Here is a 16,236-nt window from a genome sequence, read left to right as displayed (position 1 = left end):
TGAAATTGCTTCACGCATTAACGCAACCTGGATGAAGTGGCGTTCCACAACTGGTGTCCTTTGTGACCGACGTATCAACGAACGTCTCAAATCTAAAATTTACCGCAATGTCGTCCGTCCAGTTGCTCTCTATGGTTCTGAGTGTTGGCCGACCATAAAAGACAATGAACGGCGTCTTGCGGTAATGGAGAGGAAGATGCTACGTTGGACTAGTGGCGTCACACGTTTAGATCACATCCGAAATGAGGATATCCGCGATCGTTATGGAGTTGCACCGATCGTGGAAAAGATGCGAGAGAGGCGTCTTCGATGGTATGGTCACGCAGTTCGTGCAAACGAGAATTCACTTGCCAAGATTGGTCTGAACATCGAAGTCGATGGTAAACGACCAAAAGGCAGACTTAAACAACGGTGGCTTGATACGCTGGATGGGGATTTGAAAGCCTCGAGTTTGCACCCAGATCAGGCATTCGATAGAGCCAAATGGCGAAGCCGATCACGACGAGCCGACCCCGCTTATGAACGGGACAAAGGCTGGAGAAAAAGAAGAAGATGTACTTAATCTTCTTCTTCCGGAGGCAGCCACGGTGGTGGGCTATGCCGACGATATAGCGCTGGTTGTGGTCGCAAAGCACCTCGAAGATCATCATCATCATCATCAACGGCGCAACAAACGGTATCCGGTCTAGGCCTGCCTCGTCTTTTTTTTCTACCATAGATATTGCCCTTATAGACTTTCCGCCTACCGTAACCTATTGAGCCGGATTTTATCCACAACCGGGCGGTCATGGTATCGCTCATAGATTACGTCATTGTGTAGGCTACGGAATCGTACATCCTCATGTAGGGGACCAAAAATTCTTCGGAGGATTCTCCACTCGAACGCGGCTAAGAGTTCGCAATTTTTCTTGCTAAGAACCCAAGTTTCCGAGGAATATATGAGGACTGGCAAGATCATAGTCTTGTCCAGTAAGAGCTTTGACCCTATGGTGAGACGTTTCGAGTGGAAAAGTTTTTGTAAGCTGAAATAGGCTCCGTTGGCTGACAACAACCGTGCGCGGATTTCAGCATCGTAGTTGTTATTAGTTGTGATTTTCGACCCTAGATAGGAGAAATCATCAACGGTCTCAAAGTTGTATTCTCCTATCCTTATTCTTCCCGTTTGATCAGTGCGGTTTGATGTTGTTGGTTGGTTGTTTGTCGATGCTGACGTTACCACCATATATTTTGTCTTGCCTTCATTGATGTGCAGCCCAACATCTCGCCCCAATGGCCGCTTGCTCGATCTGGATGAAGACAGTTTGTACGTCTCGGGTGGTTCTTCCCATGATGTCGATATCGTCAGCATAGGTCAGTAGTTGGGTGCACTTAAAGAGGATCGTACCTCTTGCATTTACCTCAGCATCACGGATCACTTTCTCGAGGGCCAGGTTAAAGAGTACGCAAGAAAGGGCATCCCCTTGTCATAGACCGTTGTTGATGTCGAATGGTCTTGAGAGTGATCCTGCTGCTTTTATTTGGCCTCTCACATTGATCAGGGTCAGCCTAGTCAGTCTTATTAATTCCATTGGGATACCGAATTCTCTCATGGCGTGTTTAGTTTTACCCTGGCTATGCTATCATAGGCGGCTTTAAAGTCGATGAAAAGATGTCGCAACTGTTGTCAATATTTCAACAGTTTTTGTATCGCTTGCCGCAGAGAGAAAATCTTATCTGTTGCTGATTTGCCTGGAGTGAAGCCTCTTTGGTATGGGTCACTGATGTTCTGGGCATATGGGGATATCCGGCCTAGCAAGATAGCGGAGAATATCTTATAGATGGTACTCAGCAACATGATACCCCTATAATTGCTGCACTATGTGATACGAGACAGATAATGCCTCGTTGCCAATCGTCAGGCATTAATTCGCTGTCACATACCTAGAGCACAAGTTGATGAACCACTTGGTGTAATTGGTCGCCACCATATTAAACCAATTCGGCTGTAATTCCATCGGCTCCTGGCGACTTATGATTTTTTAGTCGATGAATTGCACGGACTGTTTCTCCTAAACTTCCTGGTGACAGTATTTGTCCGTCGTCTTCATTTGGCGGGATCTCCAGCTCGCCGATGTTCTGGTTGTTCAGTAGCTCATCAAAGTACTCAACCCATCGCTCTAATATGCCCATTCTATCGGAAATCAGATTTCCCTCTTTGCCTCGGCAGGATAAGCATCGAGGTGTATGAGGCTTAATCCTGCTGACTTGTTGGTTAAACTTCCACGCCCGGTGCGGTTGTTCCTTGTACTTTTCTAGTTCACAGACTTGTTGGTTCTCCCAGGCTTCGTTTTTCCGTCTGTGAAGTCGCTTCTCCGCTCGACGGAGTTGCTAGCTTACATTCATCGTCAAACCAGCCGTTCCGCCTCCTTTTGCGACTGGGGCCAAGTATGTTTGTGGCCATATCCATGATAACGTTTTTAGGTGGTTGTGAAGATCATTTTTAGATGCTTCATCTCCAGGTCCTCTGTTGACTGCGGTTATTGCGGCATCCATTTCCCTCTTATAGGTGCTGCGGAGGGCTGTGTTATGGATGGCTTCAGTGTTAACTCCCACCTAATTGTCAGAGGGGATTCTAGGTGGTGTTGTTATTCAAGCTCGGAACACGATGCCAACGAGATAGTGATCCGAGTCTATATTGGCCCCCCTATATGTTCTGACATTCATCAAGGCTGAGAGGTGGCGGCGTTCAATCAACGCGTAGTCAATTTGGTTGAAAGTGGTCCCATCTAAGAGGCCCACGTATGTTTGTGGACCGCTTTCCGCGCAAACCAGGTACTTCCAACAACCATTTCATGTGACCCTGCTAATTGAATAATCCGCAGTCCGTTATCATTTGTATTTTCGTGTAAGCTATGGAAGCCAGCGTATCGCCTGGATACGGGCTCCTTTCCTACTTGGCTGTTAAAATCCCCAAGTATAATTTTGATATCATATCTGGGACAGGTTTCGAGAGTTCGTTCTACTGCCTCATAGAAGGTATCCTTCTTCGACTCTGCAGTCTCCTCTGTAAGGGCGTGAACGTTAATGGGGCTTACATTTCTAAACTTGCCCCGCAAGCGCAGAGTGCATAGCCGTTCGCTCATGTTTTCAAAGCCGATAACAGCAGGTTTAATTTTTTGGCTGACTAAGAAACCTACTCCAAGCACATGGTTTTCTGGATGCCTACTATAATATATGGTGTAGCGGCTCTTCTCCAGGAAACCGGTCCCTGTCCAACGCATCTCCTGTAACGCTGTTACCTCAGCCCTATATTCTTCATCTTTGTACATTATTCCGTTGTCGTGGCCGGGCTCGTCGTTGTATAATCCGTCCAGTCCGAGGCTCCTGTTGTGGGTTCGTAACAAGTTGTTTCCCAACCTGGAGGACCAGTTGGCACAATTTGTCCCGTTTTTAGGCGCGGGAGACTCGCCTTCATCCTTCTCCGGCTGCAGCTTTTCGTTAAGAAAGAGCTCCCAGAGGTCACCACGTGGAGGTGGAGATAGGGTTTGGTAGTAGAGCTGTTGGTGTTGGTTCAGCAGGCATTTCGCAGGTTTTATGCTCCATCGTGGGTACCAATCCACGTTTCGCCCTGGGACCTATACTACCCTTTGACCACCTCGAAGGTGCTGAGTTATAATCATGCGAAGTGATCAGTGCTGTTAAAGGTTGACTAGAGAGTTCTGACCTGAAACTTGTCGAGGAAAAAACGGAAGTGGTCCTCATCACCAAGCGCCATAAGAGAAATTTTGCCCGTATTCAAATTGGGAATCATATCATCACTTCTAAGCCTGCCATCAAATACTTGGGATTTATGATAGACGGCAAGATTAGCTATAAGTAATACGGGCAGTATGTTTACGACAAAGCATCCACTGCAAGTGTGGCCCTGGGAAGGATGATGCCAAACGTGAGGGCCACGGTATGCTTCCAGGCTGCTTATAGCTAGGGTCGTGTGTTCAATCTTGCTCTATGCAGGTCCAGTTTGGGGGAAGGCATTACACGTTGCATTTAACGCTAACAAACTGAGTTCAGTCCACAGAAGAACAGCCCTAAGAGTGTGTTCGGCATTCAGGACTGTCTCAGATGATGCAGCATTCGTCATCTCTGGAATGATGCCCATTGACATCTTGGCAGATGAGATGACGAATATATATAATGCAAAGTCTATCTCTCCTTTATCACAGACGAAGAACGCCGAAAGGGAGACATCTCTAAATAGATGACAAGAGCATTGGGAACGCTCGGGAAAGGGTCGGTGAACACACAGGCTCATCCCTGCAATCAAGGAGTGGTTGCGACTGGGATGCGATCAACTTCATGGTAGCATCTATCCAGAACAAACTGCGAAAGGCAGAGGAGACTAGAAAAGCGCAGTTACGTACGCCGCGTAGAGACGAAAGGGGACCAGCTGACTCCGCCCTGTGATGTAATATCGTAAGGTAGTTTCACGGGGCTTGGGAGAGTCGGGGGTGGTTTTAGTGGGTAAGAATCCGACACGCTGGCGTGTCCAGGCCAGTGTCTTTTGAAGATTTCCACCTCCTTTACAAAAAAAAAGACAGACAGACAGACAGACAGACGGACAAACAAACAGACAGACATTGAACCGATGAATAAATGATAGAGCGATTCAGTAATATTACCAACCATATAAACAACCAGCAAAGAGCGATAACTAGTTACTTAAAATCAACACAAGAATCGGTCCAGAGCAGGATCAATACTGAAGGTGCTACACTACACTACCTTCAATACCTCAGTCAAATAAATTATAATATAGATCTTCTTCATAATTATTTAACAAATACTACATCCAACTGGAAATATTCAAAGCTCAACCTATGGACTTAATATCCAATGAAAATATATATGAACTATTAGAACTATGATACAAGCTTATTATAATGATACAAACATCTTATTCAATATAAAGATCCATATAATGTCTACAGACAGGTATTCGCTTTTCCATATAATCCCGATCCTCATAGAGAAAAACAAATATATTACCACCAAACCCTATGCAATCCTGAACTCTCAGTCAATCCAATACCTTGACGAACCATGCCAATCCATCGAAAAGACATATTACTGTCACAATTCACCGGTGAGCAGGGAAAAATGCGAATCAAGCTGCGTCGAGGAAATTATTTACAATAAACCAAACACATGATCGAGAGATGACGACCGACACTATTTTAGTTGAACCTAATCACCTGCTATTCATAAATACTCCGAAAGTATCAATAAATACAACCTGCGGTCCAGAAAATATAACGATTCAGGGAGCAATGCTAATTAAATTTCGAAATTGTGAAATTTCAGTCAACAGCATCACTTATTCTTCAATAGACCTGGAACATTTGGTTCAAATTACTATATACCCAACGAATTTCAACAAAATCAACGCAACGTCTCACAAGCAAACTAATCACGAGAGAAATCTACAAATAGAAAGTTTGCAACAGTACCAGTTTACCAGAAAACCATCAATAAACATCCCAACCGAATTCTGGAATCCCTTAAACGAAATACCAACCTCTGTTATTTCCATTGTTGTCATCGTCATCTTCACCATGGGAATCCTGATCATCCCATCATCATATTCCAGACGAAAGGCAATAGTCGTTCCTGTCCAGGAAGAACCAGTGCGATCCTTCTGGCCATCGCTTCTATCCAAAGGGGGAGGAGTTATATCCGACGTAACAACCTAAACCCACATCCGGCGTCAATGCCCAACATAACATCCCATCCCATATCAATTTTTCAAATTACGTAAAATAACCTGAATTTAATACTGCTCAATAATTATCGGGCCAGTCCAGTTGAAATATGAATTATTTGCACTATTATACTTAATTGCGTTAACGCGCATGAAGCAATTTCATAACGCAGTTCTCCATTAGCTGATAGCGTTGACCCGACCCGTCGACACGCCGCTGACAGTGATTGTGCCTGTTTCATGTGCACCGGTGGTCAAAAATTCAGTTTTGTTTAAATTCAATGTGAAACCGTGTTGCATGAGGCGATCATTCCATTTTTGGACAAGTTGCTCGAGATAATTTTTGCTATTAAATGCTAGGAAAACATCATTTGCATGAAGCAGTGGAACGGCGTCCATAACGAGAATAAAGAGGAGTGATGAGAGGGCGCTTCTTTGATAAACACCAACAGGGACACAAAGCGGTTTGGATACACATGCCATGCTTCGAACTTTACTTTTCAGATCGTGGTAGAGTAATTGAACCCAACGCAAGAGTTCTTCTGGCACTAAGTGCTGTCGTAAAGCATACTAGATGAGTTCGTATGGCATAGGGTCGAACGCTTTCTCTAGATCCAGAAATGCAATGTGAATAGGACGACGCTTCTAACGATGTTTCTCCATGAGTAACCGCGCAACGTGTATTGCGTCAGTAGTTCCGCAGTTCTTGACAAATCCGGCTTGATTCACGGTTATTTTAACGATTTCGCGAAAACGGTTGTCAAGAATGCATTCAAAAATTTTCATGGTATGGAAAGTAACCGGATCGGGCGGTAATTTGAATATTCTGCTGGATTACCTTTTTTTCCTTATTGGAACTGTGGTACTCTCTTGCCAATCAGATGGTGTTCTTCCTTCCTGAATAACCCAATTAAAGAATTCACTGAGCCGCTGTGTTGGGCCCCCGATTTCATTCGTTGCTTTTGGCAAGTCGATAAAAATCTCTCTCGCCATCCCGAGTGTCCAGATTATCTTAAATATTTTTGTAATGGTCTGCTCGGGTGGCAGCGGCTGCTTTCTTTGCTTCCTGGTTGGCATTCTTTTAAATTTGCCAATTGGTCAGCGTTTTATCGTCGAGAAATTTACGATAGAGACGTTTCTTTCCACGGACCTTCATTTCAACATCGTCATTCCAAAGCCAAGTATCTTGGTTGGTGTACCGGCTTGGTGACCCCGAGGGTTGCAGAGGCCGCTTTCTGGATCGTGTCTTTTACTTGGTTCCACGATTCTTCCACATTCGTAATGGTTGGTAATCGCCTGAGATCATTTCTTCTTTCTTCTCAAGAAATCGACACCATTTAATGCGCGGCGGGCCAGTGCGTTCCTCACGCTGTTTTTTTCGGTGGTTTAATTCACAAGGCGGCAATCATCGGCCGATGTTGAGGTGCGATGGTCTCATAGGGAACGGCTTTGCGATCAGTGACAGTGGCAAAATGTCGACATCTTATGAGAATATAGTCGATTTGCGTTTTACTGTTTCCACTGTAAAGTGTAGGCAGTTTGATGAACTATGTATTCAAAAGTACAAGGTCATGTGTGTCCGGAAAATCGATTATACGCTCGCCACCCTCATTGCGCGCTTCGAACCCCTTTCCTATCTTTAGGAACCTTATTATTCTGACTTAAGTCGAGATTCTAATTGAGTTTCAAATATAAATATCTTAGATCACAACCAATCGCAAGTTAACTGTTCTACGTTGAGCTTTCCGATGTCACAACCAGCGGCAGCGACATCTATTGTGATAACAAATCACTGCGAATATCCACAGCGGACAACGATCTTGCCAAACTATTTCCCGATTTAATGCAATATTACGTATGAGCTTTATAACTCTCCGCAAATTATGCAATTCGTTACGAAAAAGCTTGTGAGGTCATCCGAAAATCCAAAGGGCCGGAAAAAACCAAATGGGAGACCCCTTCAAAAATACATGGGATTTTGATACAGAACCGGCACTAATGTCAATATGCTATTTCATTCAATGTAATAAATACACCCAGTTTCTTGCAAAACAAATTATTGAAAAACCTGTTGTCTGGGGGGTCTCTACATCTTTAAAGAAATATTGCTTCCCTTCATTCTCAACCCATACTGATGACAATCCATCAGCCTACCATGATTCCATTTATATATAGCTCGTAGCGTATATGGATTGAGAATGTCGGACTGGACAACTTCGACATATAACTTTGAAGAATACTAGGGTTTCCACCAAACTTTAGAGATTCATGCCGGATATCACGGCCTATATTATCGCAGTTGTAGGATGAACTTAAAGAGAACCTGAAGTCTTTTTTTCTTCAGTCTTTGACCCGTTCACAAGCGAGGATGGCTCGTCGTGATCGGTTTCGCTATTTGGCTCTATCAAATGCCTGATCTAGATACAATCTCCAGGTTTTTAAATCCCCATCCAGCATATCAAGCCACCGTTGTTTTGGCCTGCCTTTCGGTCATTGTCCGTCGAACCCACAACAGGAGCCTCGGACTGGCCGGATTACACAACGACGAACCCGGCAACGACAACGGAATAACGATTTCCGCATTTTCTCATGGAACGTTCGCTCCCTGTACAGAGATGGAGCTGCCAAGCAGCTAACTGATACCCTGTCCCAATATAGGGCTGATGTAACAGCGTTACAGGAGATGCGTTGAACAGGGACCGGTTTCCTGGAGAAGAGCCACTGCACCATATATTATAGTCGCCATCCAATTAACCATGTGCTCAGAGTAGGTTTCTTAGTCAGCTAAAAAATGAAACCTGCTGTTATCGGCTTTGAAAATATAAGCGAAAGACTACGTACTCTGCGTTTGCGATGCAAGTTTAAAAATATGAGCCTCATCAACGTTCGTGTCTCTACAGAGGAGACTGCAGAGTCGAAAAAGGATACCTTCTACGAGGCAGTAGAACGAACCCTCGAAGCCTGTCCCAGATATGATAATAAAATAATACTTGGGGACTTTACTTTAACAACCAAGTAGGGAAGGAGCCCATATTCGGGCGATACGTTGGCTCTCATAGCGTACACAAAAATACAAATGGTAACGGACTGCGGATTATTCAATTGTTGGAGATACCTGGTTTGCGCGGAAAGCGGTCCACAAACATACGTGGGCCTCTCCAGAGGGGACCACTTTCAACCAAATTGACCACGTGTTGATTGAACGCCTCCACCTCTCAGCCCTGATGAATGTCAGAACATATAGGGGGGTCAGTATAGACTCGGATCACTATCTCGTTGGCTGATGTTCCGAGCTCGAATAACAACACCACCTATATTCCTCCTTAAAAATCAGGTGAGAGTTAACACTGAAGCCATCCACAACACAACCCTCCGCGACACCTATAAGAGGGAAATAGATGCCGCAATAACCGCAGTCAACAGAGGACCTGGATATGAAGCATCCAAAAATGATCTTCATCACCACCTGAAGAACATTATCATTGATACGGCCACAAACATACTTGGCCCCAGCCGCAAAAGGAGTCGAAATGCCTGGTTCGACGATAAATGTAAGCTAGCAACGGAGCGGAAGAATGCCGCATACCGAGTAATGTTGCATTCTCAAAGAACGCGGGCACGCGCAGAGACTTATCACCAACTCCGTCGAGAGGGGAAGCGACTTCAGAGACGGAAAAAGGAAGCCTGGGAGAACCAACAAGTCTGTGAACTAGAAAAGTACAGGGAGCAACCGCACCAGGCGCGGAAGTTTTACCAACAAGTCAGCAGGATGAAGCCTTATACACCTCGATGCTCATCCTGCCGAGACAAAGAGGGAAATCTGATTTCCGACAGAATGGGCATATTAGAGCGATGGGTTGAGTACTTTGATGAGCTACTGAACAACCAGAACATCGGTGAGTTGGAGGTCCCGCCAACTGAAGACGACGGACAAATACTGCCACCACCAAGTTCGGCTAAAAAATCATAAGTCGCCAGGAGCTGATGGAATTACAGCCGAATTGGTTAAATATGGAGGCGACCAGTTACGTTACACCAAGTGGTTCATCAACTTGTGCTCAAGGTATGGAACAGCGAATCAATGACGTTTGACAACGAGGCATTATCTGTCTCATACATAAAAAGGGAGATATCACACAGTGCAGCAATTATAGAGGTATCATGTTGCTGAGTACCATCTATAAGATATTCTCCACTATCTTGCTAGGCCGGATAGCCCCATACGACCAGAACATCATTGGCCCATACCAAAGAGGCTTCACTTCAGGCAAATCAGCAACACATCAGATTTCCTCTCTGCGGCAAGCGATGGAAAAACTGTTGGAATATGGACATCAGTTGCACCATCTGTTCATCGACTCTATGACCTCCTATGATAGCAAAGCCAGGGTAAAATTGTACACGACCATGAGAGAATTCGGTATCCCGACGAAATTGATAAGACTGCCTAGGCTGACCCTGAGCAATGTGCGAGGCCAGATAAAAGCAGCAGGATCACTCTCAAGACCATTCGACGTCAACAACGGTCTACGACAAGAGGATGCCCTATCATGCGTCCTCTTTAACCTGGCCCTTGAGAAAGTGATCCATGATACTGAGGTAAATGCAAGAGGTACGATCCTCTTTAAATCCATCCAACTACTGGCCTATGCTGACGATATCGACATTATGGGAAGAACCACCCGAGACGTACAAACTGCCTTCATCCAGATCGAGCAGGCGGTGCGAGATCTTGGGCTGCACATCAATGAAGGCAAAACAAAATATATGGTGGCAATGCGATAATATTTACGATGATGAAATCCGCGCACGATTGTTGTCAGCTAACAGAGCCTATTTCAGCTTACAAAAACTGTTCCGCTCGAAACGTCTCACCATAGGGTCAAAGCTCTTACTGTACAAGACAATGATCTTGCCAGTCCTCATGTATTCTTCGGAGATTTGGGTTCTTAGCAAGAAGAAAACCGGGATGTTTGGAGTTCCTTATTAAGGCAGGCCTAGATCGGATACCGGTTATTGCGTCGTTGATGATGATGGTGAGAGGCCGCTACCTTTATGAACACCAACAGAGACACGAAGCGGTTTTGATACACCCGCCACACTTCGAACTTTACTTTTCGGATCGTGGTAGAGTAATTGAACCCAGCGCAAGAGTTCTTCTGGCACTAAGTATTGTCGTAGAGCGTACCAGGTGAGTTCGTGTGGCACACGGTCAAACGCATTCTCTAAATCCAGAAATGCAATGTAAAGAGCACGATGCTTCGCATGATGTTTCTCCATGAGTAACTGTGCAGTGTGTATTGCGTCAGTAGTTCCGCAGTTCTTGACAAATCCGGCTTGATTCACGGTTATTTCAACGATTTCGCGAATACGGTTGTCATAAATGCATTCAAAGATCTTCATGGTATGGAAACTAACCGGATCGGACGGTAATTTGAACATTCTACTGAACTACCTTTCTTTTTTTCATATTGGAACTGTGGTACTTTCTTTCCAGTTAGATGGTGTTCTATCTTCCTGAATAACCTGGTTAAAGAATTCACTGAGCCACAGTGTTGGGTCCCAGCTCTTCGCTTTCCAGAGCTCAGATGCGATGTCGTCAGGTCCTGTTGCTTTCCCCGATTTCATTTGTTTTATTGCCTCCTCGACTTCAGTTGCGTTGACATGTGGAACTGCGCCAAATGTCGGCAATGATTGTGGAAGTGGAGGATGAGCAAATTCTTCAGTCGAAATCTGTTCGTAGTATTCTCGTCATCTATCCGTTGCGGCTCGACGGTTGATAAGCAAGGTATCTTTATTGTCATTAACGAAACAAATATCCTGTGTGCATTAATTTCGGCCTTTGGAAAGTTTATACAGATCTCTCTCGCTATCCCGAGTGTCCAGTTTATCATAAAATTTTTTGCAATGGTCCGATCGGGTGACAGCGACCGCTTTCTTTACTTGCCGGTTGACATTTTTATAAATTTACTAATTGGCCACCGTTTTATTGTTGAGAAACTTATGATGGAGACGTTTTTTTTCACGGATCTTCATTTCAACATAGTCATACCAACGCAAAGTATCTCGGTTGTTGTACCGTTTACCTGGCTTTTTGACACCGAGGGTAGCAGAGGCCGCTTTGTAGGTCGTGCCTTTCATTTAGTTCTACGATCCTCACGCTGTTTTATCGGTGGCTTAATTCACAGGACGGTAATCAACCGTCGGTGTTGAGGTGCGATGGTCTCATAGGGAACGGCTTTGCAATCAGTGACGGTGGTAATATGTCGGCGCTTATGAGAATATAGTCGATTTGCGTTTTACTGTTTTCACTATAAAATGTAGAAAGATGAGACAATCGTTTAATGAACCATGTATTCATAAGTACAAGATCGTGGGAGTCCACAAAATCGATTATACGATCGCCACCCCCATTGCGTGCTCCAAACCCCTTTCCCCCACCTGTTACCGTCTGCCTTTTTACCCACATGACCATTAAGGTCGCCGGCAATGAAGATATCGGCAGGCACGTTACTGGTCTTTTCATCGAGAAGTTGCCAGAATGCATCTTTCTCGGCATCAGGTCGACCTGCTGTGGTGCGTATGCGGTGAAGATGGGAATAGTGCGATCAGTTGATATAATGGTGAGCTTTATCAGCCGATCATCAAATCGTTCAACTTCTTTAATGGCATCACGGAAACCCTCTGAGATGGCAAAGCCTTTTCCGAAGGGCTCTTGCAAGTTCCTCGGCCTTTTCACTTAGGGTGCCAACATTTAGCGTGTAGACACGTATTTGTTTTATTCGGACTAATTTACTTACGTCCTGAAGCCGTCCATGCGTCAAGAACCCTTGCCGATTACTCGACAGGAGCCAGTCCTGCTGCCTCAACTGAGGTGGACGACCTAGCATTTTTCCGAGGCTTATTACTCGATCCGATCATCTTGTTCCTAACGACATTGGATGCATTTTCTTGATCAACCTGCCATGGGACCTGTCACCAAAAGATATCAGGTAGGATTTAGCATAGTGGAATAAATCCAACTATACTTTATTTATCTCTTTCCCTGATCTCAGCATTTTATTTTTGTTTTACTGAGGATAGTACAATGTACAATGTTGCCTCAAAACCTTCTCCTTTACCTGAGCTTGGGACTAGCATACTATGTTAAAAGCATGGCGGAGTTGAAAGGGAGCCTCAAGTCTTCCAAAATATAATTATATACAATTATTAACTTTATTCTGGCAGATATCGAGATGGGAAATATTTTGAGGTCTAGATACCGTATACAGGCAATTAATTAGGTATCTTCTGAGAATGGGTCTTTGAAATGAGTGACCTCTTGCTAAACCCCACCCCCATTTTGCAACTGGTGTCAAGACTGAGGTTTTCATCAGCTTTCAAGTTCTAGACCTCTTATTTGATACCCCAGATACACATATATTCGGACAAAAAAATGTGCATCTCTTCTTACAGGTGAGGGGATCCCCCTCTTACACTCAACCTACAATAATGTCATTAACTGCACGCATGGAGGGTTCTCACTTCCAAACTTTCCATCAAACTTTATGTCAATAAGTATAACCATTTCTGCGTGTGACAAATATACAGACAGTGAACCGATAAAGGTTTCGTTATGCACAAAACCATTAAGGGGGTTATCCCGTGTGTCGTATCCCCGGAATCAAATTTGTTTTTTAGGCATCAATTGTATCTAGATATAGTGTAGAATATATGGGCAAAGTGATTTTTTGATATTCGAAGTCGTTCGGAAATTATAATGTTAAACACGTGATCAGTCGCATGCCAGACTTATGTCGATCCCCGTAATAAAGCTCGTATTTATTGGTCCGAATGATGTTGGAATGACTTCGCTAAAAGGACAACAATCGAAGCCAAGGCTGTACATGTATTTCCTGAAGAAACCTAAGGTTTATGGACTAGGTATAGCAGACTAATGGCCAGTTACGGTTTTATGGCTAAAAATCGCATTCTACTTTTTAAATGCGTTTTTCTCGAAACTGCATGTTGAAAATCGGCTGCCACCATACCCCAAAATCTATTCAACGAAATTCTTTGAAATTTTCAGGGCTTATTTAGAGCATATTTCTACGGCCCGCAAACTAGGATAATTGCGATTCATTCAGTAGTTTTTTTTATTCATTGAAGAAGCCGTGAAAAAACATCAATTTGGCTTTTAATATTTTTTAATAATCCTAGTTTGCGGACCGTAGTTAACTCTGTACATTAAAATACCGTTTACTTTTCTTTTCTTTAAGATGATCAGAGCGTCCTCTAGCGTGACGGCAGAAAACACCTTTTTTTAGAGATGGGAGTATATTTCAATAACGAACTATACGATCGGGCTGGAAAAATTACCATGCACGCTCAAGATATTACTAAATTTATGGTGAAAAATTTGTATTTGTATCGTTATCCAGTTCTTCAGAACATATTTCTAAAAAAAGCCAAAAAAAACGGCCTTCACACGGGATGACCCCCTTAACATATATATAATATTTTAACTAGGAATAAAATTCTCACCTGCTCGAAATGAATTTCTTCTGCTGAATTTAAATACCTCCGAAGAATATCAGATCTTAGCATCCTTTTGCGGATCTGCAGCCATTAGTTCATCTGTACTTTAGTCTAATGTCTCGACGTTTTCGTCACTATCGTAATTATCATAAGTTCCACTACTTTCATGGTCCGATGGAACAATATTGGCGCTTCTTCTCTACTGTTCGAATTATTGTTAACATTCTACTCGTCTCTTTTTTATTTTCACGAATAATTCGCTATATTTGTACAAAGTGTCGATGAATTCAAAATTGAAACATAAACACAAGTAAACAAGTCGGGAAACCAGAAGCTCGGTGCTTCAAGTACGAAAGATTTTGTGTATTTCTTTTATAAAGCCATTTGATTATGCCATTTATATATGCATATATTATCTGAGAATATCCACTTTCGCGTGATAATAACATTCAAGGTTTAAATTTGCACAGAAACGGCAAATGTGTCTTGTTATAATTTTTTTAGTAATAGTACTATTTCCATCAAACTTGGCAGGATCATGCTCTCTACTATAGCCTACATTTCATGATTCTTGGATGAGCTTAAGGGGGGTTCGCAGTCAATTATCAAAAATTGCAGTAATTTACTATTATTTACTTTATTTGAACATATATCGGTATGAAGGGTATTTCGGAGGCTAGCCACCATATAGTGGCAGCCTCCTGATTTTCTTCAGATTTTTCGGTTTCTGAAAATGGGTCCTTTAAAAAAATAATCAATTTCGACCCCCGCACTCCCCACCTTTTCCACGACTGTCAAAACTAGGCCAGGCTTTGGAAAGTACTAACCAAGACCTTTCATTTGATACTCCACTTGACTATATTTGTTAAAAAAAATGTACACCCGATGACGTAGAAGGATGTAACTCACTGTACACGTGAGCGTTCACAGTTTCCACCTTTCCACCAAATTTGGTGTCAATCGCTATAGCCGTCTCCGAGAAAAATGCCTGTGACGGACAGACAGACAGTAAACCGATTTTAATAAGGTTTTGTTTTACACAAAACAATTAACTAAGAACTCGGAGTAGGCTGACTTTTTGGCAATTGTTTATAAGCTGTTCAAATTTTTAAGAAAAAATCACTTCAGTAGCGATCAGATTCTCGAAGCAGCTCCCGACATTATTGTTACAGGTGAACGCTTCTGACAGGTAATTACTACTGCCGTGAGATAGTTGAAGGAGGTTGCCAATTTTATTGTAACCATCAAATTCAAAATTTTTCCTATCAAAATCAAAATTTTCCAAATTAATTTCAGATCGTTCCAAATCTACTTTAGAATTTTTCAACCCAATTTTAGAATTTTTCACTTCAAATCAGGTTTTATACCACCTTTTCACCATATATTCGCATGGCCCAGTGGTTAAAGTGCTAGACTGTCATAGCAATAGATCGCGGTTCAAATTTCATTGGTGGCCGAGAGATTTATATCGTGACCTGGATGCCGGTTATCAGTCGACTTAGTTATGGAGATTTAAATAATATAATGCGTAATCACAGGCGACGGCAATGCTGACCACATTGCCTCCTACAGGTTGCCGTAGTTCTGTAGTGTGCCGTTGCGGTCTTGAAAGAAGTGCGCTAACACGCTTCAAGGCCTTGATCCAATTGGATTATTGATCCAATCAATAGTAAAATTATTTTACCACTGGGTCAGATACAGCTAGGAATCTTTGAAAAAGTTCTAAGCAGCCCATTAATTTTGTTCGTCCATACTTGTGGCTGTAAACTGTGGTTCCGATTCACTGATGGTCGCCTTCTTTCTTCCCACAAGTTAAAAAAAATGAATTCTAGCCAGACACCCCGAGCACCATTACATTTTTAATTACTTTACTTTCTAAGTAAAATAATCTTCCTCCTAAAAGTTACTCAATTGCCGGAGGTGTAGACTGACTTTTCTAAAGAGTGACCACTCTACTTAAGGGAGGAAATAACATTAGGAAG

The sequence above is a fragment of the Hermetia illucens genome, chromosome 5 (genome assembly GCF_905115235.1).
Source record: "Hermetia illucens chromosome 5, iHerIll2.2.curated.20191125, whole genome shotgun sequence".
NCBI classification, from domain to species: Eukaryota; Metazoa; Arthropoda; class Insecta; order Diptera; family Stratiomyidae; genus Hermetia; species Hermetia illucens.
This window is presented reverse-complemented; position numbering follows the sequence as displayed.